Genomic DNA, 24,351 nt, shown 5'->3' on the forward strand with positions numbered 1-24,351 from the left:
TGCCCACCAGCACCACATTATTCAATTACAAGAACAAGATGGCTAAAGCTCAGCTTCTAAGTCCTGTTTATTTCACTGTGGGAGACTGAAGCCCATGCATTACTCTCTCACTAAAATGCTCTGCAGGGTGGGGTGGGGAACAAAAATGGTGGGTCAAGGAGGCTCAGTTGGGGAGGGGGAGTGATAACTCATGGGGTGAGGCAGCAGAAACACAGAAACACAGGGGCAGCTGCAGAGTAGAAGAGAGATGGACACACACTCAGACACAGATACCCATCCACTCATCACATAATCCCATATTGTGAGGGGATGAGTGGGTGGGTGGAAGGCGTCCCACTCTCAGAAGTACCTGTTCAAGTAATGAATGTGCTGCATCCAGTTGATGTGGTGTTGGCACTCACCCTTCCTCTGGTAGGAAATGTTCTGTGTGGTGGCTGAGGGGCACCAAACAAGTGGGGGGCAATGAAGGTCAGCTGGGGGGATTAAGAACTACTGGGGGGGTGCAGAAACACATATGGCAAAGGGGCAGCATACCCTCCAACATTACTCAGATGAAATGGGAGGAATGAGGAATGTTGGAGGATATGACATTGCTGGTACTAGGCACCTGCATTTCACAGAGACTCAATCCACAAATCTTGGTTACAGCTGGTGGTTAAGTCTGGAAAAAGGTAAACCATGAGCCAATGTTCATATGATGTTCTAATTTAGCTATGGCTTAGCTCAGCATGGTGCAGTAGCAGAACAGCTAAGGAGCAGTGAAGCAGCTGTGATCTCCTTCCTAAGAGGCCGCACACTTGCACATCTACACTAAAACATGGTTTGACTGATTGGCATCTGCTCCCAAGGGTTCAGACAGAGAACATTCCTGGGCTACCTGCAGAGGCCAGGGACTGAACCTGAGACCTTCTGCATGGAAAGCAAATTCTTTTCCACTGAGTTACAGTTCTTGTCTTCCTCAAATAAATTTCTGGTGAGTCTGAGTGCTTAATCTAGCTGATGTATTCTGGATCAGTCAAAGTTTTATAAGGCAGGTCCATGCATTATTTACTTAGTTACTCATTTCTTCAATTACTTCTTGCCCTCCCTCTCATGCCTTGCGGAATAGAACTGTTCACAGGAATAAATAAAAATAGCCTTAAGGTGGCTTACAATCAAATGATTAAAACTAGAATGAAATTTAAATGCACTAATGAACAAACAGTGGAAATCACATACATATTCACTAACCTGGCAGCTGAAAAAGACAAACAATGCAAATAAAAAAGCTATTAAAATCAGATAATTTAAACAAACTGACGATCATAAACAGCCCATCAAAGGCTCCAAAGAACAGAACATGCAATAACTCAGTTGTAGATCATCTGCTTTGAATGCAGAAGGTCTAGTGCTCAATCTCCAGAAAGGGATGGCAGAGTTCACTGTTTGAAATCCTAGAGAGCTGGTTTCAGTCAGTGTACACAATACTGAGAGAGACGGACCCATAATCTGAAACTGATAAGGCAGTTTCCTTCTTTCTTATGCACCTGGGGGGGGGGGGAGTGATGGTGCCAGAGCATGGATAACTGTGGTAAAATCCATCTCTTTCCAGGAGGGAATGCAGCAGACATAGTACATCCCAGCTTCATGCCTTCTCCCCCAGCTCTCACAATGCCTGCACTCAACACATCATGGGTTTCCTCATCTCTGGCTGCCATTGGTGGGGGCAGGAAAGCACATGGCATAATTATGCCCTCAAATGGTACACTACAGGGTCAAGGGAGTGAACTCAGTATAGGGGGTGCGTAAAGCACCTCCCATTCATTTGTCTGCCATTTAGGATGGCCTCATGGAGAACCTTTTACATATCTGAAAGAGCTGCTGACTGGTCCAAGGTGGTTTAAAGCAGGTGCGGCTAACCTTTTTCAGGCAAAGGGCTACATTAATTCCTGGTCAACCTACCAGGGTTTGCATGTCAAACTGAGCATGGGACAAGTATAAAGTGGGTGTGGCCAAATAGTAATAATGGGTATGACCTTTTATTATTATTATTTTTTAAAATGTCATCTGGGGTTTGGTTGGCTAGCACTCTCTCACACACAGCTTTTGGCATCCTGGCATTACAGCAGAGGACCCATAGGAGCAGTCTATTAAAACAAACTCCCCCCCCCCCAAAATGGCAAATTTGGAGGGCACAAAAATAATTATTGAGGGCCCAGTTGTATCCTTCAACTGTGATAATGCCTCATGCTTGCCTGGATGGAAGATGGAATCATAGAATGATAGAGTTGGAAGAGACCACAAGGGCCATCCAGTCCAACCCCCTGCCAAGCAGGAAACACCATCAAAGCATTCCTGACAGATGGCTGTCAAGCCTCTGCTTAAAGACCTCCAAAGGAGGAGACTCCACCACACTCCTTGGTAGCAAATTCCACTGCCGAAATGTTTAGGTGGAATCTTCTTTCTTGTAGCTTGAATCCATTGCTCCGTGTCCGCTTCTCTGGAGCAGCAGAAAACAACCTTTCACCCTCCTCCATATGACATCCTTTTATATATTTGAACATGGCTATCATATTACCCCTTAACCTCCTCTTCTCCAGGCTAAACATACCCAGTTCCCTAAGCCGTTCCTCATAAGGCATTGTTTCCAGGCCTTTGACCATTTTGGTTGCCCTCTTCTGGACACGTTCCAGTTTGTCAGTATCCTTCTTGAACTGTGGTGCCCAGAACTGGACACAGTACTCCAGGTGAGGTCTGACCAGAGCAGAATACAGTGGTACTATTACTTCCCTTGATCTAGATGCTATACTCCTATTGATGCAGCCCAGAATTGCATTGGCTTTTTTAGCTGCTGCATCACACTGCTGACTCATGTCAAGTTTGTGGTCTACCAAGACTCTCTGTGATCCCATGAACCAGAGCATGCCTTGGAAACTTTCACTTTGTTCTCAAAGCTTCTCCTTTTTTATGTCCATGGAGTTTTCTTGGGAAAATACTGGAGTGGCTTGCCAGTTCCTTCTCCAGGTGGATCACATTTAGTCTAAACTCCCAGCTATGACCTGTCCATCTTGGGTGGCCCTGCACGGCATAGCTCATAGCTTCTTGGAGTTACTCCAGCCCCTTCGCCACGACAAGGCAGTGAACCATGAAGCGGTAAGCATATTGACCTTACACCAAATAGTAAGTTTAAGTGATGCCCATCTTTCCAATTCCCTGGAGATTTCCATGATCAACCGGTTTAAATTTATTTTGCTGTATTTCTCTGCATAATAGTCACACCCCTTTTTTCAGTCCCTAAAATCGGTCCCAAAGCATTCACCTCATAACAGTCACAGGGCATTCTCAGCCGAAGGCTCAAGGGGAGCGGGTGGGCAAGCGAAGCTGCTATGAGTGAGGCACAAGAGACTTGGCTCTCACAAGCAAAGCACGTGAGACTTGCATCTTCCCGCAATAGCTGTACACTGATACATTAACACGTGGAACATTTCTTTCTCATTCTTACAGAACCAGCATTCTGATTCTGATTCTGCTTTGTTTGTGATTATGGGTAAATATAAAAAGTTTTCTGTGGGCTTCAAGCTGGAAGTGATCAGTTTCGCTGAACAGCACGGAAACAGAGCTGCAGAAAGGCAATTTTCAGTGAGTGAAACATTGGTGTGAGACTGGCAGGAAGTGAAAGACAAGCTAAAAAACATAAACCTTTCTAGAACTGGCAAGTTTCCACAAATCAATGAAACTGTTTGGGTATGTGAATGCAATGCGAAACAACGGCGGCAGTGTATCATATGAGATGTTTCAAATGAAGGCACAGGAGCTAGCATGCAAACACAACGTTCCCACAACTCAGTTTAATGCAATCTCTCTGTGCGAAGGAGAACCACAGTATGCCAAAAATTGCCACCTGATTTCCCTGACAATCTTGAAAACAAAAACAATGAACACAACAACAAACAACAACAAAACAACAAACAACAACAACAAAAGAATTTTTCCATTTTCATAGAATCATAGAGCTGGAAGAGACTACAAGGGCCATCCAGTCCAACCCCCTGCCAAGCAGGAAACACCATCAAAGCATTCCTGACATATGCCTGTCAAGCCTCTGCTTAAAGACCTCCAAAGAAGGAGACTCCACCACACTCCTTGGCAGCAAATTCCACTGCTAAACAGCTCTTACTGTCAGGAAGTTCTTCCTAATGTTTAGGTGGAATCTTCTTTCTTGAAGTTTGAATCCATTGCTCCGTGTCCGCTTCTCTGGAGCAGCAGAAAACAATCTTTCTCCCTCCTCCATATGACATCCTTTCATATGTTTGAACATGGCTATCATATCACCCCTTAACCTTCTCTTCTCCAGGCTAAACATACCCAGCTTCCTAAGCCATTCCTCATAAGGGATCGTTTCCAGGCCTTTGACCATTTTGGTTGCCCTCTTCTGGACACGTTCCAGCTCGTCAGTATCCTTCTTGAACTGTGGTGCCCAGAACTGGACACAGTACTCCAGGTGAGGTCTGACCAGAGCAGAATACAGTGGTACTATTACTTCCCTAGATCTAGATGCTATACTCCTATTGATGCAGCCCAGAATTGCATTGGCTTTTTAAGCTGCTGCATCACACTGTTGACTCATGTCAAGTTTGTGGTCTAACAAGACACCTAGATCCTTTTCACATGTACTGCTCTCAAGCCAGGTGTCTCCCATCCTGCATTTGTGCCTTTCATATTATTATTTTTTGCCCAAGTGTAGTACTTTACATTTCTCCTTGTTAAAATTCATCTTGTTTGCTTTGGCCCAGTTGTCTAATCTGTTAAGGTCATTTTGAAGTGTGATCCTGGGGTATTAGCCACCCCTCCCAATTTGGTGTCATCTGCAAACTTGCTCAGGATGCCCTCAAGTCCATCATCCAAGTTGTTTTTAAAGATGTTGAATAAGACTGGGCCCAAGACAGAACCCTGTCCACATTCTGCGGAAGGATGTGTGTGTGCAGAAACCTGTGCCTTTTTGCATGGAACACAGCCTACTATAGGTGAGAGTCACATCCATTGATCTGCCTGCTATTGCTCTAGCCCTGCCAACCACTGACATGGGGCTCCCAGAAAGTCCCCCATGAGGGAATGCTGCCCTCAGGCTGAAAAAGAAGGTGCTCAGAGGTAGGCATGGCTGGGCACCTGCCAAAACCCCACATCCTAGCAGGGGGGAAGGTATCACCATCAACAGCCCCTGTGATCTGTTTCTTTTCCCACTAGCTCACCTGCGTTGAGCTGCATATCTGTCCACCTTGTATATTTTGTTTACTTTGTACTAGTCATCCGTTCCAAGATAGGAAGCAGAAACCTTTTCAAGCTCTGCTGCCTGGAAGCCTTTGAGGTGGAAATCACTGGGATCAAACATAGGACCTTCTCTGTGCAAAGCATGCAGTATCCCACTGAGCTATGCCTCCCCCCCTCTTTCCACACTGCTGTAGCATTGCCATTGACTCTGCCTGACTCTGCTGTTAGCGCTCCAAGGCAGTTTGTAATTTTAGCTGTGATTGAATTGCGAGCTTTTCTCCCACCAAAGTAATTAAAATGGGAAGAGCAAAGTGGCTTAAAGCCAAAACAGACTTCCGTTTTCTGCAGCTAAAGCCAGGCACAGACGAGTCATAGTTAGAAGTAAAATAACTTCAGTGAGAAATGTTTGTTCAGAGTGCTCACAATGCAAGAATGAGCAAGCAGCCTCTTCCACCCTTAATAACTGTAGAGTTCAACCAGCCACATAGCAAGCAAATGAATGGGAATGTATGCATACACAGTGCCAGAGAGGCCTACAAATTATAGGGTTAAACAACTAAGTTCTACTCAGAGTAGACCCATTAAAATTAATGATAATAAACCAGCCATGTCAATTATTTTCAGTTGGTCTACTCGGAGTAGGATTAGCATGGGATACAACCCCATTCTTTTTTATTGTGCCTTTGCAGAGGTTGAAAAGCATTTTGAACACTGTGCATCTTTCAACAAAGAATGCACCTTTGGGTTAAAACAGATGCAGAACTGAGCTGTACCAAATGTTCTCCTATTTTATTTTTTAGGCAACTAATGCAGGGTTGTTTGTTGCCATTGTTTTCCAATCTGCTACAATTCTTATTCCTCACATAGTGTTTTCATCTTCCAAGATTATTTGCTTGGCTGATACTGGCCAATTAGGGTGCAAGCAATAAACAGGAAGATATCATTATGCTACAATATAGTTTGGGTATATGACAAGTCATAGCCAACCGGTCATAGCCAACATATAGCTACCAAGACTGCATTTAAACGTTTGTGGCACCCTGAGCAGGTTGTTGTGGCAGGTTCCATCTTCTCTTGGGTGTAGATCTCAAGAGGATATGGGGATGCAAACTGCCCCACTCAGCTCTGCAGAACTGCAGCACTTATGCTGTCTCCTGGCCTCCTCCACCTTGCCATGAATGGGCAATGTAAGATAAATGTTGTAAGCATTGGGATGGCACAGAGACCTCAGCAGCTGGGGTGGTGGAAAGGACAGGGACCTGCATGTTCCGGCTCTGAAACACATGTAAACTGCTTGTTGGCGTGGGGGAACTCTGGCAACTTTGGCAGCCAGAAAGGCAGGTGAGGCAGAGACTGTGGGAGCAACGGGATGGAGGGAGCTCACACTAACATTGCCAGAGCCTCCTTTTTCCCTGCTCCTCATTCCTGGCTCCCTAAAAGCACAGATAAGAATATACTCCAGTCCGAGCAGTGAAGAAGAAAGTGCCTTCTGTTTGCACCCTTGAGAGCTTGCTCGTTTCCTGCAAATAGCACCACAAATCAGAAGTGATGGGCAGTTTTATCCGACCCTACTCTCCACCCCCAACCCCTCTCATAAAGCACCCGGTCACCTCTGTGGTGCTGGGGCACATGCATGTATAGATGTCTTGAGTCTGGGGTCCAAATCAGCACCTCTGGCCCTGGATAACACATCTAATATCTTGGACTCATTTAATAGCTTGGATTTGACCCCCTCTGATCCCAGGCTGTTGTTAGTAGATGAATTATTGGAGCCTAGCAGTGAATTGGAGGAGAGGCTAAGACAGGGAAGCTCAGTTGGCCCATCCCAGTGCCATGGTGTGCCAAACGTGATAGAGCACTTCCCCTGGCAGTCAGTCAGCCCCTCCTTCCACCATGGAGAGATTCTGCCAGAGACAGAGGGGGAGTGGGTTGCAACTCAATGTTCACAGGTTGATATAGAAACTACTCCCAAGGACTCAAATCTCAAGGGGCCCCACCCAGAACACCACGACGCTGCCCAGAATTTGAGGCCAAAAGTCAAAGTCATGATACACAATTGGTCAGCTCAAAACTCTAGAGGAGCACTGAGATCTGAGATTGAAATAATCCAGGACATTCAAGATATTCTGTGGACACATCTGAAATTATATAATGACCTCTGTTGTAATTGGGTGGATGTATACAGGCAGTGAGGCAGCACTGAGCTGATTTTTCATGATTTTGAGTCTCAAGATTCTGGTCCTTAATATATTTGTTGGCAAATAGAGATCTCCTTTTTGAGCTGAAAGGGCACCAAAGAGAGCTTGGGAACAGACAGAGGAACAGAAGGCCCCCAACACCGAATGGAAGTCAAAGCAGCAGAGGGAGGGGGCAATGGAGAGCTGAGATTCCAGCATTTGTCACCTTCTCAAATAACACACAGACATGACCTTAGAAATCCACAGAGCACAGGAGGTTTTCATCTAGGGAAGGGGAACTGACACCTGCCCGATACCATAATAGATTCGCAGCTAAAAACTTGGTATTCTCAAGATGTGAAGCTGGTGACATGGACAGGCATAGTGATGCTGGCACTATGGGGATACCGCCAGAGAGCTCCCAGTATTGACTTAGCAGACACCAGAAAGATCGCAATATCCCCACATGGAATTTGGCAAGAAGGGACAATAAGAAAAGCGAAGGGTTTATGACTCATACAAAGCGATGGATAGTGGCTTTGTAGAATATCTTAAGCAGTTTCATGCTTAAGGAGACTTGGGTGGAAGGATATGCTATCTACGCCCAGTCAGCTATTAGAATTAATAGCAAGGGAAGAAGAAGGGGTCGATTGGCTCTGTGCGTCTTGACAAGTCTATTCTAAATAGTTTTTATTATTTAAAATCAACAAAGCAGCAAATACACACTTACATATAAAAAGGAATAATAAGGTGGGGAGAATAATAAGGGAGGGGCAAGAGAATCAACGATACCGTCTTGACAAGTCTAAATGTGAGGGCAGAGGAAATTGTATCTTTCTCCCCATAGTTCCAGGTGGTTCAGCTGGCCAGTGAAAATGGGTTTAAAATACTGTATGCCAATGTTTATATACTACCTAAAGGCTCCGTCCACCCTGGGAGCAACATATGGGCTTTGTTAGATGCCCAGTTAGAGAAATTGCATAACCAATCACATTTGGCTACATGCTGACATCACTATGGGCAAACTTAGCAACTGACACCTGGATGAGAATGATAACACAGTGCTACTTAACGGATCAGATTTGACTACATGTTAGCTTCACTTAGGCAAAATTGTGTTGTACATTAGGAGAAAAAGGATAGCTCAGTTGGTAGAGTGTGAGACTCTTAATAATAATAATAATAATAATTTATTATTTATACCCCGCCCATCTGGCCGGGTTCCCCCAGCCACTCTGGGCGGCTTCCAAAAAAACAGAAATTCTAAAATACAGAAATCCATCAAACATTAAAAGCTTCCCTAAACAGGGCTGCCTTGAGATGCCTCTCAGGGTTGTGGGGTTGAGCTCCATGTTGGGCAAAAAGATTGCAGGGAGTTGGACTAGATGACCCTCGTGTGACCCCTTCCAAACCTACAATTCAATGATTCTGTGAAATAATGTCAATTCAGAGTCAAAGCTATTGTTACAGCAACAGGATAATACTTTTGAAATTATAACTCCCCTCCTTCCCAAAACATTTCCAAAAGACAGGGCCCAAATTCATCAGTCCTTGAAATACTGTAGCTGAATTCTACGCATGAAATCAAATGTTCTCTTTGGTATTCTGCCAAAGCTGGCAGAACAAAGTGGTAAAGGTTTCCCTGGACTGTACCATTTCAGGCTGCACATGAGATTTGGATGTCCCTTCATAAAAAGAGCAAATAGCTGCTTGTACATTGAAAGCTAGCATGTCAGGCAAAAGTGTTTTTTCTGATGTGCTATTTGTATATGGAGGGACGCGGGTGGCGCTGTGGGTTAAACCACAGAGCCTAGGGCTTGCCGATCAGAAGGTTGGCGGTTCAAATCCCGGTGACGGGGTGAGCTCCCGTTGTGCGGTCCCAGCTCCTGCCAACCTAGCAGTTCAAAAGCACGTCAAAGTGCAAGTAGATAAATAGGTACTGCTACAGCGGGAAGGTAAACGGCATTTCTGTGTGCTGCTCTGGTTCACCAGAAGCGGCTTTGTCATGCTGGCCACATGACCTGGAAGCTGTACGCCGGCTCCCCTGGCCAATAGAGCAAGATGAGCGCCGCAACCCGAGAGTCGGTCACGACTGGACCTAATGGTCAGGGGTCCCTTTACCTTTATTTGTATATGGACAGGGAACCCCACAACATGAGAGAGCATTTGAGCACGCTTACACCTATGCACTAATCTGCAGCCTGGAGTAGCAGATTTCTGAAAAACATTTCTCACTTAGTTCTTTTAATGGTATAATCTGGCCTTGACATCTGGGCGCTTTGTGAATCCAAAGGGGAATGAAAAGGCTGTTTTCTTGCGCAGAGTTGACGAACTCCTGTGAAATTAAGGTCAGCCCTGTGGCCTGACTGTGAGTAATGTTTGAACTGCCAGTCCGACTGGGAAATTCTAGAGCATGAGAAAGACTAATTTGATATGGGTCCTAATCAGATTTCAATGAGTCAGAGGAATCAAGCCTGAGACTTGGAGAAGTTCCCATCTTCCTTAGTGGTGGGTTTCCAGTAACGTATCAGAAATTCTGCCTTAGTGGTCAGAGGCCCTCAGGAAGGTGATGCTCCTCTTCAAAGAGCTGTGCTTGACAGTGGGGATCACTGACTGATAGTAATGTTGGAGAAGAAAATGGAAATGGCAGCTGAAATTGCCAGTGTTCACTTATTTGTCCCATCTCTGGAAGAGAACTCAGTCTAGTGAATACAAGAGGTATTCAGCATTACTGTTGTGTGCAGTCCACAAATGATGTGTGGCACCCTTTTGCATTGCACCTCCTTTGCATTGAAATGAATGGGATGGAATAATGTAATGACAATTTAATAAATGCTGACAAGGGGAGGGGGAAGCCAGTACAAATTAAAATGGCCTAGTGGTCTAGAAGGGCCCCTGGCTATCTTGCACATGTTTTATATAATTCTTAATGAAATATATGTTTCATGTTCAATGCATGCACAGTTCTGAAATATGGCTTGCAAACGTGTGCCATGAATTCAGCATTTCCAAGTATTTCCGACTCTATATGTAAATTTGTCCCCACTGTGGAAGGACGTGTGGATCCAGAATTGGCCTCCACAGTCACTTACGGGACCCATTGTTAAAACCGTGTTTATGGAAGACAATCTTACTCATCTATGAGTGATCGCCAAAGAAGAAGATGTACATTTGCTTCTGCGCTTAGACAGTATGAACAATGCAGTCTCATCGTAATTACACACGGTCACATTTGTATGTTTTCATAACTGAACACCCTGCAAACACAACAAAACTGTTGTGTGATATACATTGTGTTAAGTTACACATTGTGTTAAGTTACACATGCAAGTTTAATGTTTAAAATGTATGGTTAGTTCAGCAGTAATCATGTGGGTGCTTATATTATTTATATTAGTCATTAGGATCTTAATATTCTCTACAGGGATAAATATTATCATATTTATTATCATTTACGAAAGTTATATAATTTTGCCGCAGTGGACAGTGAAAAAAATATTGTAGTTTTTGGCAGAAGATGAACTGCAGTGGAAGAGAAACAGCGCTGCAAGGAGTGACTATAAGGCAGAATGGAGAATGGTGCCTTATTGCTTCACTATTGACTGATCTCAAACAAAGCCAACCCAAAGGTGAAAGATTAGATGGAACACACACCATTCCATGTACAGAAACTGACTGAACCACTGAATCTTACTCCAATACTGGTAACCGAACATACCATACACAGGCTCTCATCCAATGGAGGAAAATAACTGGGAGGATTAGGAGTGACAGCCAGAGGGCTGTTGCACCTGCTTTCCAGCATCTGCCACTTGAGGTAGTTGCCTCACTGTGCCTTATGGTAGGGCCTGCCACAATCCCAAATTTAGGAGCATTCATTTAGAAGCTATTACTTCCTGATACGTGAGAAGGAACATAGTTCAGTTATGATGATGTTACTGTTGTTATTTTGCCTCAAAGTCTTCATTTTGGAAGAGTAATATTCATCTAGAGCAGGGAAGGGGGACCTGTGACTCCTCAGATGTTTTTAGACTATGATTCTCAACATCCCTGGCAGTGGCTGAAGGGGGTTCAGAGCACAACACCACCTGGAGAGCCATCAGTTCCCAACCACCATCCAGCACTCCATGGCTATAACCCAACATTTCCCAGCATATTTTGAAAAGTTTTCAAAAGATTTACACCTTTCATCATATGCTTGTGTTGTTCCAAATATAACCCGGTTGCAGCAATTTCCACTGATTCGGATGAAAAAATTGTTTTGTTGTCATCACTGAGATCTATCCACTATGCTGACTTAAACGTGAAATCCAAAGGGAAGCAATATTTTGGCGCTTTGTTTATGCAACAGCAGAGATTCAACAGTAAACAGCCATTTCTTGGTTTCATTCCATGCTGTGGGCCACAAAGAGAGAGATGCATCTGAATCATGTCCAAATATTTTAATATCTCATTGGCTTCTAGGGGCAGCTGCTTGGTCTATAAAAAGCTCAGCCAGACCCCCTACCCTGACCTCTTGCTGAGAATTTATTGTTTAACACTGAGGATGTTTGAGTTTGATTATTTCAATATAATTATATATACACATGTCATTTTCCCACATTGCACAAGGGTCCATCTGTTGGCTCACAAAAATTGAATGCTGAGGCTCCGAAGATTTAGATGTGTTCTCTTAGGCTTGACATCCCAGGGTTGTTATCATCGCTCACACTATGCAGCATGCTTAATTTTGCCTTCCTGCCTACATTCAACAACATGCTCAACTGAGTTGTGCCAGCAAGGTTATAAGATTGGGAGCGTTACATCTCCATGAGTCCAGTGTTCCAGAACACACTATGGGTTGCATTCAGCTAAATCCTGCTTAGAGTAAGCTCACTGAAATTAATGGACCTAAATTAGGCCACAGCCACACCATACAATTAAAGCACTATGGCACTACTTTAAACAGACATGGCTTTCTCCAAAGAGAACCGGGAGCTGCAGTTTGCTAAGGGTGCTGAGAGTTGTTAGGAGACACACAACCCAATCCCTCTCACAATTTCTTGAGTGGTTTATAAATCAATTGTCCATCTAAGAGAACTCTGGGAATAGTAGCTACAGTCCTAGAGCCTGTCAGGGTTGATCCCTGCCCAGATCTCAAAATCACTTGAGGAACAAAGCAGGGGGGGTCCTCCAACAGATTTCCGCACCTCTAATAACTCTGAAGAAATGTTGGACCAGGAAATTCCTATCCCAAGGCTGGAGGTCCCCACACCAGCTGCCTGGGTCCCTGACTAGCTTTTAGAAATCCCTGATCTTCCCCATGGCCCCAACAGCAAATAAGATGAGCCAGGTAGAAAGCTGATGTTGAGTGGTAGAAGATTCAGGACAGACAAAAGGAAGAAGTTCCTCACAGAGCTCATAGGTACACTGTAGTTCCACGCTGGTGTGATCTGGGGCTGAGATTCTTGGGGAAGGGGGCGGGGTCCCAGCAGCCTCTTCGGTTCTTGCATTGGGCTCTTCCCTGTTTGTTGTGGCAGTGGCGGTTGCAGCACTGGTGTCGGTGGCGTGGGGACCAGCCAAACCATGCAGTTGGTGTTGGTGGTCCCTCACAGCTCTGCAAGGCCATGGCAATTGCCATCTTGCCTCCCCTTTTCTCTATTTAAAAAGGAATAAATGTGATCTATAGGGAACAGTCAGCAAAATTGATTATCAATGGGGAGATTTCAGACTTCAGAGGAATTTGAAATTAAGAAAGGAACACGGCAGGGATACCCATTGTCACCCCTCTTATTTATTTTGTCAATTGAGTGCTTATTAAATGATATTAAGAGAGAGAAGGATATCAAAGGTTTATCGGTTAAAAATAGTATGTTTAAATGCAGAGCCTTTGCAGATGATATAATAATAATATTAGAGGATCCAAGAAATTCGATAATTAATCTCAAAAATAAATTGAAAGAGTATGGGGAGGTAGCGGGTTTCAAAATAAATATAGAAAAAACCAAAATGATGATCAAAAATTTAAGGAAAAATGAGATGGAAGAGTTAGAGGTAGAAGCAGGTTGGGAAATAGTAAGGAGTATAAAATATTTGGGGGTGGTAGTAACCATGAAAAATATAAATTTATTTGAAAATAATTATATAAAAGTGTGGAACCAAATCAAAAAAGATTTAGAAAAATGGGAGAGCCTAAACCTGTCAATGATGGGAAGGATAGCAGCTATAAAAATGTCAATATTACCAAGATTTTTATTCTTATTCCAGATGTTGCCAATTATAGGGAAAAATGAAGTATTTGAAATGTAGAGAAGGGAATTAAGTAAATTTATTTGGGGAAACAAAAAAGCGAGAATCCAATTTAGATTGCTAACAGATTGTAAGGAAAGAGGGGGATGGGGGGGTACCAGATCTAAAAATATATTATGCAGCAGCAAATTTATGTTGGATTAGAGAATGGATCATATTAGAGGATAAAGAATTATTAGAATTAGAAGGTTTTAGAAATTTATATGGATGGCATTCATACCTCTTGCAAGAAAGGAAAGATAATTATAGGGAATTTTCAGATCATATTATTTTTGCTTTTTGTGTTTCTTTCTTTCTTTTTTTCTGTTTTTTTCTGACTTTGTTTTTGGCTTTTTTCTGTGCTATTGGATATTATGCTTATGTTATGTTATGTTATGTTATATTTTTTAAATATCAAAATAAAGATTTTTTTTAAAAAAAAGGGATTTCCCCCTCCCTCTAATTTTTAAAGATTGTTACTACTCCCCCTTTTATTTTTTGTTTTGTTATCATTTTATTTTATCTAAATACTCGCCCCCCTTCCCCTCCCACCCTCTCTGCCAATTTGAGGAGGTGGGAGAGAGCTGTGTTAACTTTCAGCTGAGTATACCAGGACCTAGAACTAGAGAGAACCTCACACTAGCTTATTAAACTCTACCTCCAAAAAAATTAACCTTTTAACTTTTAACTTTCAACTTTTACTTTATTCCTTCAAACCTTAATTTGAAGCACCATTTTGATTTTGCATTTTTAACCTCAAAGAAAAAGGGGGGTGTTTACATTTTGATTTTTTAACTTAATCTGCCATTTTTAACTTGGTTCTCAGTCTTGAACTCTGACTTTTACCTAGCCGTAGTAAAGTACAGTAAATTATACGTAATGTTTCAAGTATGCCATTTCTGCCCACTTATTTTGTTCAGAAGGCTGTCAGCACTACAGGTGTTGGCAGCTGAATCTGATCACCAATCTAGCCCTGCTGATATTGTTGGATGTAGTTTCCATTATCCCTGGCTATTGGGCATGCTGGCTGGGGCTGATGGCAGCTGGAGTTCAACAACATCTGGAGAGTCTCAAATCAACCACCCTTTTTTGTAGAATAAACTCCCTATTGTAAGGGTCAGCAGGAATAAGCTTGGTCTCTCCATCCCCTTCCTGCCACCATCATTCTAGTCACTATTCACGAATTGCAGGTTGACTGTGAAAATTGGGAGTCTCCTGTATGCATGGTGTTAGGTCAGTTTTTGGCATGAATCTGTGTGTATGGCTAAACTGATCACCCTTGTAGCTATGGAGGAAGCAAACTCTGGTCAAGACGACTCTAGCTCATGGTTTAAATTAGCCCAAATGTCAATTTAAAGGACAGAAATGTCAGTCAAGCTGAGATCATATATCAGGATGCAGCAGGCTTGTGTACAGCTCTGAGTAAGCTTCATGAGGTTTCTAAGCCTTGAGAATATGTCAATTGCCCAAAATTGTTGATAAATAAAATAAAATAAAATAAAACATCTGTTTTGCAGGTGTGTGTCTCTAATATCATCTACCAATGTGGACTTGAATTTTCATGAGAAAAGGTAGGGTGAGGGGGAAAAAAAGACAGGACGTTGGAATTGTAGGGAGATTAAAAAGACGGCACCCCAGTGTTAACTTCACTACTTCTCCTTTGTTTCAAGTTTAGTTTTGCTCAGATGTTTTGCAAGGAACAATCTATTAAGACTCTCATAGCTGTTGGTGAAGGAGAAAAAACCCACCACCCAGTAATTCAACTTTGCTGTGACTTCTGGCAAACTTTAAGTGGAATCCTGATATGCTGCCAAAGTCTGTTAAAAATAGTGATGACAGATCTCCCATTCTTTTTGGGTGCAGGGGAGAGAGCAAGAAGCATGTGCTCAATGAAAACACACACAAATAAAACAGTATTAAAAACATGCAAATTGTGCCACCACACATTTTCTTTAACTTCTTCATTTTTTAATGTGTCCAGCTTTCTCTTTTATGAGTTGGCGAGTTTATCACATGATAAAACAAATATACTAAATGGTAACATGTATGGGGCAGTGAGGATGGTAGTATAGCTGCATTGTAATGCCGATTTTAGACATTTCTTCTCTTCCCTTCCTTTCATTTTAACTTGCCCATCTCAAAGGCTAAGAACAGCAAGGTAGCAAAATAAGTGGTAACCGATGCCCATTGGGGTAGGTAGGGATGGGGGCAGGCCGGCCAACCAAGCCAATTACAGGCATCCAGCTAATTCTAGCTTTGTCCCATCCTTCTCCCTGCCGAGCTGTACAAGGGGCAACACTAAGGTGGGAGAAGCTGACTGGCTGGTGCTACCTCCTGGACTTTGTAAGTAAGAAGGCAGGGCAGGTGGCCTGGAGACTGGCTGAAGTCAAGTTGGGGGGGGGCAGTGCCTTATTCGCCTAAATGGAACAGCCTCCAGTGAAAAGAAAGTGTCTCCCAAGGATTCCATCCAGGGATGACCCTTGAGCTGCTAAAAGGCTCTCTGATCCTGCACAGGCTTCCATCAACAGAACAAATAGGGATATCATTTTTGCTGATTCCCCATCTCCCCAGGCCAGGGGGAGAAGTAAACCTCTCAAAGAAATGTCTTCCATTCAAATGTCTTGAAAATCTAACTGGAAGCTGCAACGGGGGGACACACAACAGTGATATTAGCTCAGCTTGATTGGCTGCCACTTTCACTCTAGACCCAGTTAAAAGGGTTTCAACCTTCAGAGCCTTTAAATGGCCTGGAACCATAATATTTGAAGAATTGCTCTTTACAATATACAATCTGCCCACATTTAACTTGTCTCTCTTACTTGATGACTATGATGGCTCAGTTCTAACTGATGTCAAGGATAGAAATATTTCCTATATTGATGGACAATATCCTCACTTACCCCCAGCCCAATTATGCCTGTGAAGTTTGTTTGTTACTCACGGGTCATTTCTACCCATGGTCTTCAAGCGCATCAGCAGAAGCTACTCTTAGCAATTAATTCCCAAGGAGTGACAAGGGACAACATTAAATTATTCTCTGTGCAAGGATTCTTCCACATCCATATGTTTGCCGCCAAGTTAATTACTGGTTTCACTGCTAAGGGGGTTTGCTACTACTTAAACACACATGAATGCTTCGCAGCGTATCACACAATGCCAGACAGATGCAAAGTCTGGAAAAGAAGGAGAAGAAAGTGAACTTTATAAATAGATGCTCAAAGGTGATGAAGCTCTGACAAATGCTTTGGAGAGATGAGAGCCAGAACTGCAGCAAAAGGAGGTTCAATTTTCTGGGACTCATCAGTGCTCCAGAGGAATTGTCTTCACTTTGGAAAAAAGGAAGGCTAGATTGCAGCCCTGTGGAAATAGACTGTCATCACCCTCCATCTAGAGTCTCTCTCTCTCTCTCTCTCACACACACACACACACACCGAACAGGGTTCAGCCAATGTGCTTATATTGTATATGATGTGTAATGAAGCAACCTATGCTTGTAACATGAAAAATAAAGCACCTGGAAACCTTTCTGTGTCTGTCCCCTTTAGGTTAAGCTGGTGTGAGATTCTGGGCCTTAATTATGTTGATCAGAAGGGGCAATTCTTGGGGAGAGGGGGAGCACCCCAGTCTTGTTCTCTAATGTCTCTAGGTTTTAAAATCCTAACTACACATTAGTCCTGCCCCATGAACTCATTCAGGACCAGAGACAGGGCTGGATGGGGTGATACTTCCCAGGTCAGGTGGTAGGGACTGTGCACAGCTCTAATGAAAATACATTTTGTCTTTAAGAAGCTGGAAATAATTAAATTGTAAATATATAAATCTTGTTTCTTAGAATTCCTGGAAAGTGCTGGGTACTGTCTACTAGAAACAAGAAAAATACTAAGATTTATATATTTACAATTTAAAATCAGTCTCTTTCTGATCTCACGTTTTACACGGCAAATTTGCCAATTCTGCATATTGTATCAATATCAGCTGTCATTCTTCTTTAGTAGGTACCAACTCATTATGCCATTTTTGTGCGTGTGATATTTGTGCTGCCATTGTTATGTAAAGAAATAGGTTTATCTGTTTTGGGGGTTTTTTTGGTATCTCCTCCAGTTATCCCTACTAAAAAGCTTCTGGTCCTTTTGGGAAAGTGAAATAACCTTTTCATCTCCCAAAAGTCCTTAGCAACTTTGCACGCCCACTACAAAATGAGCCTTCTACTACTTTACATTTCCAACAAAGGTCTGGTGTTGATTTATACATTTGGGTTTATTTATTAGATGTTAGGAACCATCTATATATCATTTTTTTAAAATTCTCCCTCAAGGTACGGTATAACATGCTGTGAATTTCAACCTGGATTTCTACAACTTTCCCCATGATTCTAATTCTATGTTATGTACATATCCCTAGCCCAATCGATCATAGCATATTTAACTATTTCACTGAAAGCATAACCAAATTTTGTTTGATGATAGTTGTCTACATTTCAATACAATTGGATCCCATTTTCACTCCAGGTGGCAGACCGAACCTTTCAAAACTGCCCTGTTTTTTGTGAGTTTTCTTAGCATTCTGAAGCAAGGCTGGGCACTTTCAATTAGTTCTCTTTAAGTTCTCAAACAGCTTTTCAAGCTGAGGACCCCTTCAAACAGAGGACTGTCCTTCATAAAGTAGATGTGGCCACTCTGTCCTTCAGCAAAGTTGTGCTTTTGATCCCAACCGCAGAGTTAAAAGACTCATTAAGAGACTTCCACATGGTTCAACTGGCTCTTATTAAAAACTAAAGCAGCCCCCCCTTTTTTTCTTTTGGTACATCTGCTTTCTAATTTGCTTCATTTCCTGGGAGTTGCCCTCTTTCCATAAAAGTGGAAGATTTTGGTGTTTTTATTATTATTATTATTATTATTATTATTATTATTATTATTATTATTATTATTCTGCAGCTAAGGGGTGTGTGGGTGTGTTTACTGCTCTGAGCTGACAGTTGTAAGATTTCCACGTGCCTCCTGATAATAAAGTGCCAATTTAGTGGCATCCCTTGATTCCTCTGCAAATACATTACACAGAAGCTGTGATTAGCAGTGGCTTGTTCAACAATCAGGCCTCGTCTCGTGTAGAGATGAGTTAAAATGGCAAGGCAATGGAATGAGGAGGAAGAAACACTGCAGAGTTCCAATTAATGCAACCACATGCTCATTAGGTAGGGATCATTTGGTCACACCATTTGGGACGTCCTGGTCTGCAGACATGGTCCTTTCCTGCAGCATTCTTCCTGTCCCCATAAAACTGGGTGACTGTTAAGGAGGAGGGGAGGGGGTTGCCTGGAGGGAGAGGGAGAGGAAAAGAGGGGGGAGGGATGTTGGGGGTAGAAGGAGAAACACAGCAGACACTCCTCACTTTCGGGGTTATTTTTAAATCCCTCCTTACAGAGTACACATACATTCAGGCACACATGCCAACAAGCTACTGTTGCTATTTTCTTGCATTTCTTATGCCCCGTGTCTAAAACTAAGGAACTGTTAGTTACTGAAGCTGGGGGAGATTTTTCTTTGTGTGTGTGTGAGGGGGAGAAAGATTTTAAGAAGACAAACAGTCATGCAAAAGTGTTTCCTTACTTTTTGCCACTGTTTTATTTCAGGAAGATAATGAGCAGCAAGTTAAAGCTACCGGTTCCTCTGAATGTTCCTCAGAGGAAGGAGATAGAGATGATGCAGGAAGATATGGGCTGCAAGTTAATGAAAGGAGCCCCCACCCCGCCCCTGGCTCCCCCGAACATTCCTCAAGTCACCCCAGGGTGCCATGGAACCCTGGTTGAAAACAAATGGTTTAAGGTGAATTCTGGCTATGAAAAGGTGAAAGCGAAAGGGTCTCTCTCTCTCCCCCCCCCCCGGTTGTGCTGCAGTATCAGGGACGGGCAGGGGTCTGAAGGGTGGGCAGTGGAGACAGGGGGTGGGGGATGGGATGATGGTGCAGGGCAGGGGTCAGCAAACTTTTTCAGCAGGGGGCCGGTCCACTGTGCCTCAGACATGAATGAATTCCTATGCCCCACAAATAACCCAGAGATGCATTTTAAATAAAAGGACATATTCTACTCATGTAAAAACATGCTGATTCCCGGACCGTCCACATGGCCGGATTTCAAAGGCGATTGGGCCGCATCCGGCTCCCGGGCCTTAGTTTGGGGGCCCTGGTGCAGGGGAAGGGGCCAGTAAATTGTGGGGTTTGTTGCCACCCATGAGGCAGAAGGAAGAGGAAGAGTCTGGGCAGTCAGAGATAGGAGAAGGGGAGGCAGGGGTAGAGTTGCACAAAGGTGCAGAGGGGGAAGAGACAGAGTCTGGCCATTAGAATCTCCTCCACCCCCTACTCCACTGTCTCCAAAGATGAGGAGGGGTTTAACATGGCAGGAGCTACACAGGAGAAGTTGCCAGTTTCCTGTGCACACTATGCCAGAAGGGAGGGTTTAAATGTGCTGATGGAGCTGTTGGTCCAACTGCCTGGGTCAGAGCACAAGTCAAAAAACAAAAAAGATGCCTAGCTAGCTATTTAGCAGGAGCAGTGCATGTAATTCTTGCACCTTAGGAACTGATGTAGTCAAGTGCTTTGCCAATAAAGGAATAAACTTCCAATTGTGTATCTCAGTGGTTTTCAACCAGTGTGCCGTGGCCCCCTGGGGTGCCTTGAATGATGGTGAGGGGTGCTGTGGCCAACACTGGCCTCTAACCCTCTTTCTTTCCCTCCCTCCCTCCCTCCCTCCTCTGATGCCCTCTTGCATCTCTGCCTCCCAAAAGCTTGCACAGCTTGCAAAGCAGTGTTTTCCTCCACCATATGCAAACTGTGGATCTGTGTGGTAGTGAAGAGTTAGAAGTTGCACTGCGTGTGTATACTGACAAAAGAACCAGATTAGTCTTTTGATTGTGTCCTTTGTGGGGAGATCTTTAGAATAGCATATGAAGTGCAGGTGGGTTCATGCATGACCCAAGACTGAGATTCAGCTCAAAAAGGATTAATTGGAACATCAAGAAGAGTAACGATGGCAAACGGGGCACTCAGCCCACGTCTAAGGTACAAACTCTGTGCTATTTTTCTAGAAAAAGAAGTGCTGGAACACACAACGATTGTCTTCCTTGTTCTCTTATAATGGCAACAGTGCCAACCTGAGAAGTGCTGGAACTAAGTTCCAGTTTTTATTGCTGCCATAAATACAATTCTGCCCCATACATTTTCCCACAGTGATTTACAGCTAGGAATGACTTTGACAGAAGACCACAGGTATTTAGGAACAGATTTCCCTGTACTGTACAACACTGCAAAATTGTTATCCATACAGAGGGGCGGTGGGTTGGGTGCCCGCATCTTCCGCACTGCCCCAAACGGTCCATCCACCACCTCTCCCTCAGCTGTAGGGTGGCTGAGTGGGAGGAGGCAGGCAGACGCCCCGGAGGCCCCGTGGAGCGTCCTGCCTCCCGCCCCGCAAGCAGCTGGCCCCGTCCCCATGAGCAGCTGGCCCTGCCCCTGGGTGCAGGGCACGCACACCGCCCCAGGCGCCCAATCGGCTTGCTCCACCACTGAGGGCGGTCTCCCATTCAAGGGTTCGTATTGGGATTGCTGGATATTTCCAGTCCCACGTTTTACAAGGGAAGAAATCCCTATGAGCATGTTCAGAAAAAGTCTCCATAGAAGACCTGTAAATCTACTGATTCAAAGATCCCACCATCATGAATTTACAAAGTGGCCCTAAATTAAACAAGAAATTATTTCACAGTACCAGACGTCTCCACACCTCTGCCAGACCATAGCTGCCAAGTTATCCCTTTTTTTAAAGGGATTTTCCATCATGCTGGATAGGCTTCCTCGCGAGAAAAGGGAAAACTTGGCAGCTATGCTGCCAGACTAATATGGAGATAATACTTGCCTGTCCCCAGAGTTTTTATAAAACTTTTCATTTTTAGAAAAGGGAGACTGGACTAGTCAGATCCACCAGTACTATTGAATAAAGTTGCTGTTATTCAAAGTGGTGTTCAAACCCAATGGAAACAACTAAATATTTGTTTATTTGTGTATTAGTTTATTTCAAATCTTGCTTGCTCATTCCTTTGGAACTGGCAGCTGGGGTGTTTATTTCCACATTTTGCATCCAATCTTTGCATAAGCTTACATCTAACAAAAATGTGTCTTTTAAAAGTTGCAGAATCGCACTGGTATTCAAATGCATACTGCCTCCAAGCAGTTGCCAAATGTTCCAAACGACCAGTACCCTGGAGTTATGATTTGTGTTGTTCCGAGCGTTCAAAGCAAGCTGCATTCTAACTGCCTCAGAACTCCAAGGAGCAGTTGCTACGGTGCTCAGACCTGCCTCACTCTTCTCTTAGGTCAGACACTGGAAGAGAGAGACCTGGAGAAATTCCTTGCCCAGGAAAAAGACTGGTTGAAGAACTGATTTATTTGACGTAGGTGCATATATGTAGTGCTCCTCAGTTCCCCACCAACATAGCAGTGTTTTCTCAGATAGGAACAAATAGACTTTTTAAAATTTCCTTTTGTCCTGTCTGAGAGCCACTTTGTAGGCTTTTCACATTGTGTGTGTTTGTGTGTGTGTGTGTGTGTGTGTGTGAGAGAGAGAGAGAGAGAGAGAGAGGGAGGGAGAGGGAGAGGGAGAGGGAGAGGGAGAAAGAGAATTTGGACTAAAGTCAGAAAGGATTCTTTCCTGAACAGTAGCTGTATTGGTCTGCTGCACCAAACTTCCTTTCCAGGGTAGAATGCATAACTTTGGTGGGATCATGCCTGACATCACTATTAGCTCAAACTTTAGGAGATGTCCCTATGATACTGTGCCTAAGTATCTAACGGTTATCTTTTGTCTGTGTTTTTCTCCAGCATGCCTTCCATCGCAAGACTTCCAAGCAGTGAAGCTGAAATTCCACCCCAGGGGCATCACGGCTCCTTCCCAGTCCGACTGCTGTGCAGGGTCTCCTGCATGCAACTAGGTGCCTTTGTCCTGGCTGTTCTGGGCTGCGTAATGAGCACCTGGTCATCTGCCAACCTTGAATGGAGAGTCTGGCAGGTCATGGGCAGCAACCAACAGGGCACTGTGGTCATTGGCACCTGGAGCGCCTGTTCCGTGCAAAGCATTGCAAAAGAGAAAATTAACACGGTATGCGCACGCTTAAATGACGAGGAGACCATACCAGCTGAAATCCTCATGGCCCAGGACTTGATGCCCTTGGCCTCACTTGCCAATGCAGCGACCGTTCTGTGCATGGCCTTTGCGCTATTTAACATCTTTGAGCCGGGAAAAGCCGACAATTTCATCGCCACCTTCTTTTCAATTGGAGCAATGATGATCTTCGGAGTGGGTACATGCGTACTTATTTCCATTTTGTGGAACCTTCATTCTGTATTAACAAATGAAGGAATTCAACTTCCGCTGATATCTTTTTTCCAACCATCGAAGCATTTGGACCCTCCCAAGATTGGTAGGTTTTGAAATAAAAACATCATCGTTGGTAGCACACTCATTTTTATAACGGAAATTCTACCTAACAGCGAGATTTTTAGCTTTGTCCACGTTTCCATTTTTCTTTTAATCTCTTTCCAGGTTTTTTCATAATTATCTTGAATTAAATTTATGTTGTTAGCTGTCATGTAGATTCCTAAATATTTTATTTTTTTCTTAATTTCAATGCCAGTTACCTCTTGTAATTCTTTCTTTTCTGCTTCTTCCATATTTTTTGTTAAGATACCACTCTTATTGTAATTTAATTTAAATCAGGCTAATTTCCCAAATTCATTAATCTTTTCCAAAGTTTTAGGGATGCTTTGTAGGGGGTTTTCGGTGGTGACGATTATGTCATCCGTGAACGCTCTAATTTTATATCTTTTCAGTCCTAACTTGATTCCTTCTATTTCTTTTTCTTCTCTAATCTTTTTCAACACGATTTCCAGCACTATGATAAATAGCAGGGGGGACAATGGGCACCCTTGTCTCGTGCCTTTATAGATTCTAATCTCTTCGGAAATTACCCCATTTATCACAATTCTAGCTCTTTGGTCTTCATATATTGCCCCTATTGCTCTTCTCAACCTTTCTCCAAATCCCTGCTCCTCTAATACTTTCTTGAGAAATGCCCACGACACTTTGTCGAAAGCTTTCTCGGCATCTATTGTTAATATTGCCGCTTGTTTTCCTCTATTACTCTCCAGGTGTTCAATGATATTAACAATGTTTCTTATGTTATCTTTGATCTGTCTGCTTTTGATAAATCCAGCCTGATTTTCGTGTATAATTTCTTTTAATATTAGATTTAATCTATTAGCTAAGACTCCCGCATAAATTTTATAATCATTGTTTAGAAGTGATATGGGCCTGTAATTTGCTGGGGATTCCAAATCGCTATTTTGCTTAGGTAATAAGGTTATAATTGCATCTCTCCAGGTGTCTGGTGTCTTATCTTCCTCTAAGATCTCATTAATTATTTTTTTCAACGGTGCCATTAATATATCCTCTAATTTTTTATAATATTCTATTGGTAGGCCATCAGGCCCTGGAGATTTCCCTATTTTCATTTTTTGTATTACTTCTCTAATTTCCAATTCACTTATGCTTTCATTCATTTTTTCCATTTTCTCTTTCATAATTTTTGTTAATTTTGCATTACTTATATATTCTTCT

General features: G+C 43.2%; 1 protein-coding gene and 1 long non-coding RNA gene across 4 annotated transcripts in view; one reads left to right on the plus strand and one right to left on the minus strand.

Annotated features, from left to right (window-relative positions):
* Positions 1-24,351, minus strand: part of ADRA1A (adrenoceptor alpha 1A) — a 65,494-nt gene that overhangs the window by 17,765 nt on the left and 23,378 nt on the right. The window lies entirely within an intron of this gene.
* Positions 19,378-22,696, plus strand: LOC148683465 (uncharacterized). Its single transcript, XR_015946953.1, has 3 exons — positions 19,378-19,513; positions 22,052-22,129; positions 22,557-22,696. It is a non-coding gene; the product is annotated as an uncharacterized LOC148683465 (long non-coding RNA).

The sequence above is a fragment of the Zootoca vivipara genome, chromosome 14 (genome assembly GCF_965207765.1).
Source record: "Zootoca vivipara chromosome 14, rZooViv2.hap1.1, whole genome shotgun sequence".
Taxonomy (NCBI): Eukaryota; Metazoa; Chordata; class Lepidosauria; order Squamata; family Lacertidae; genus Zootoca; species Zootoca vivipara.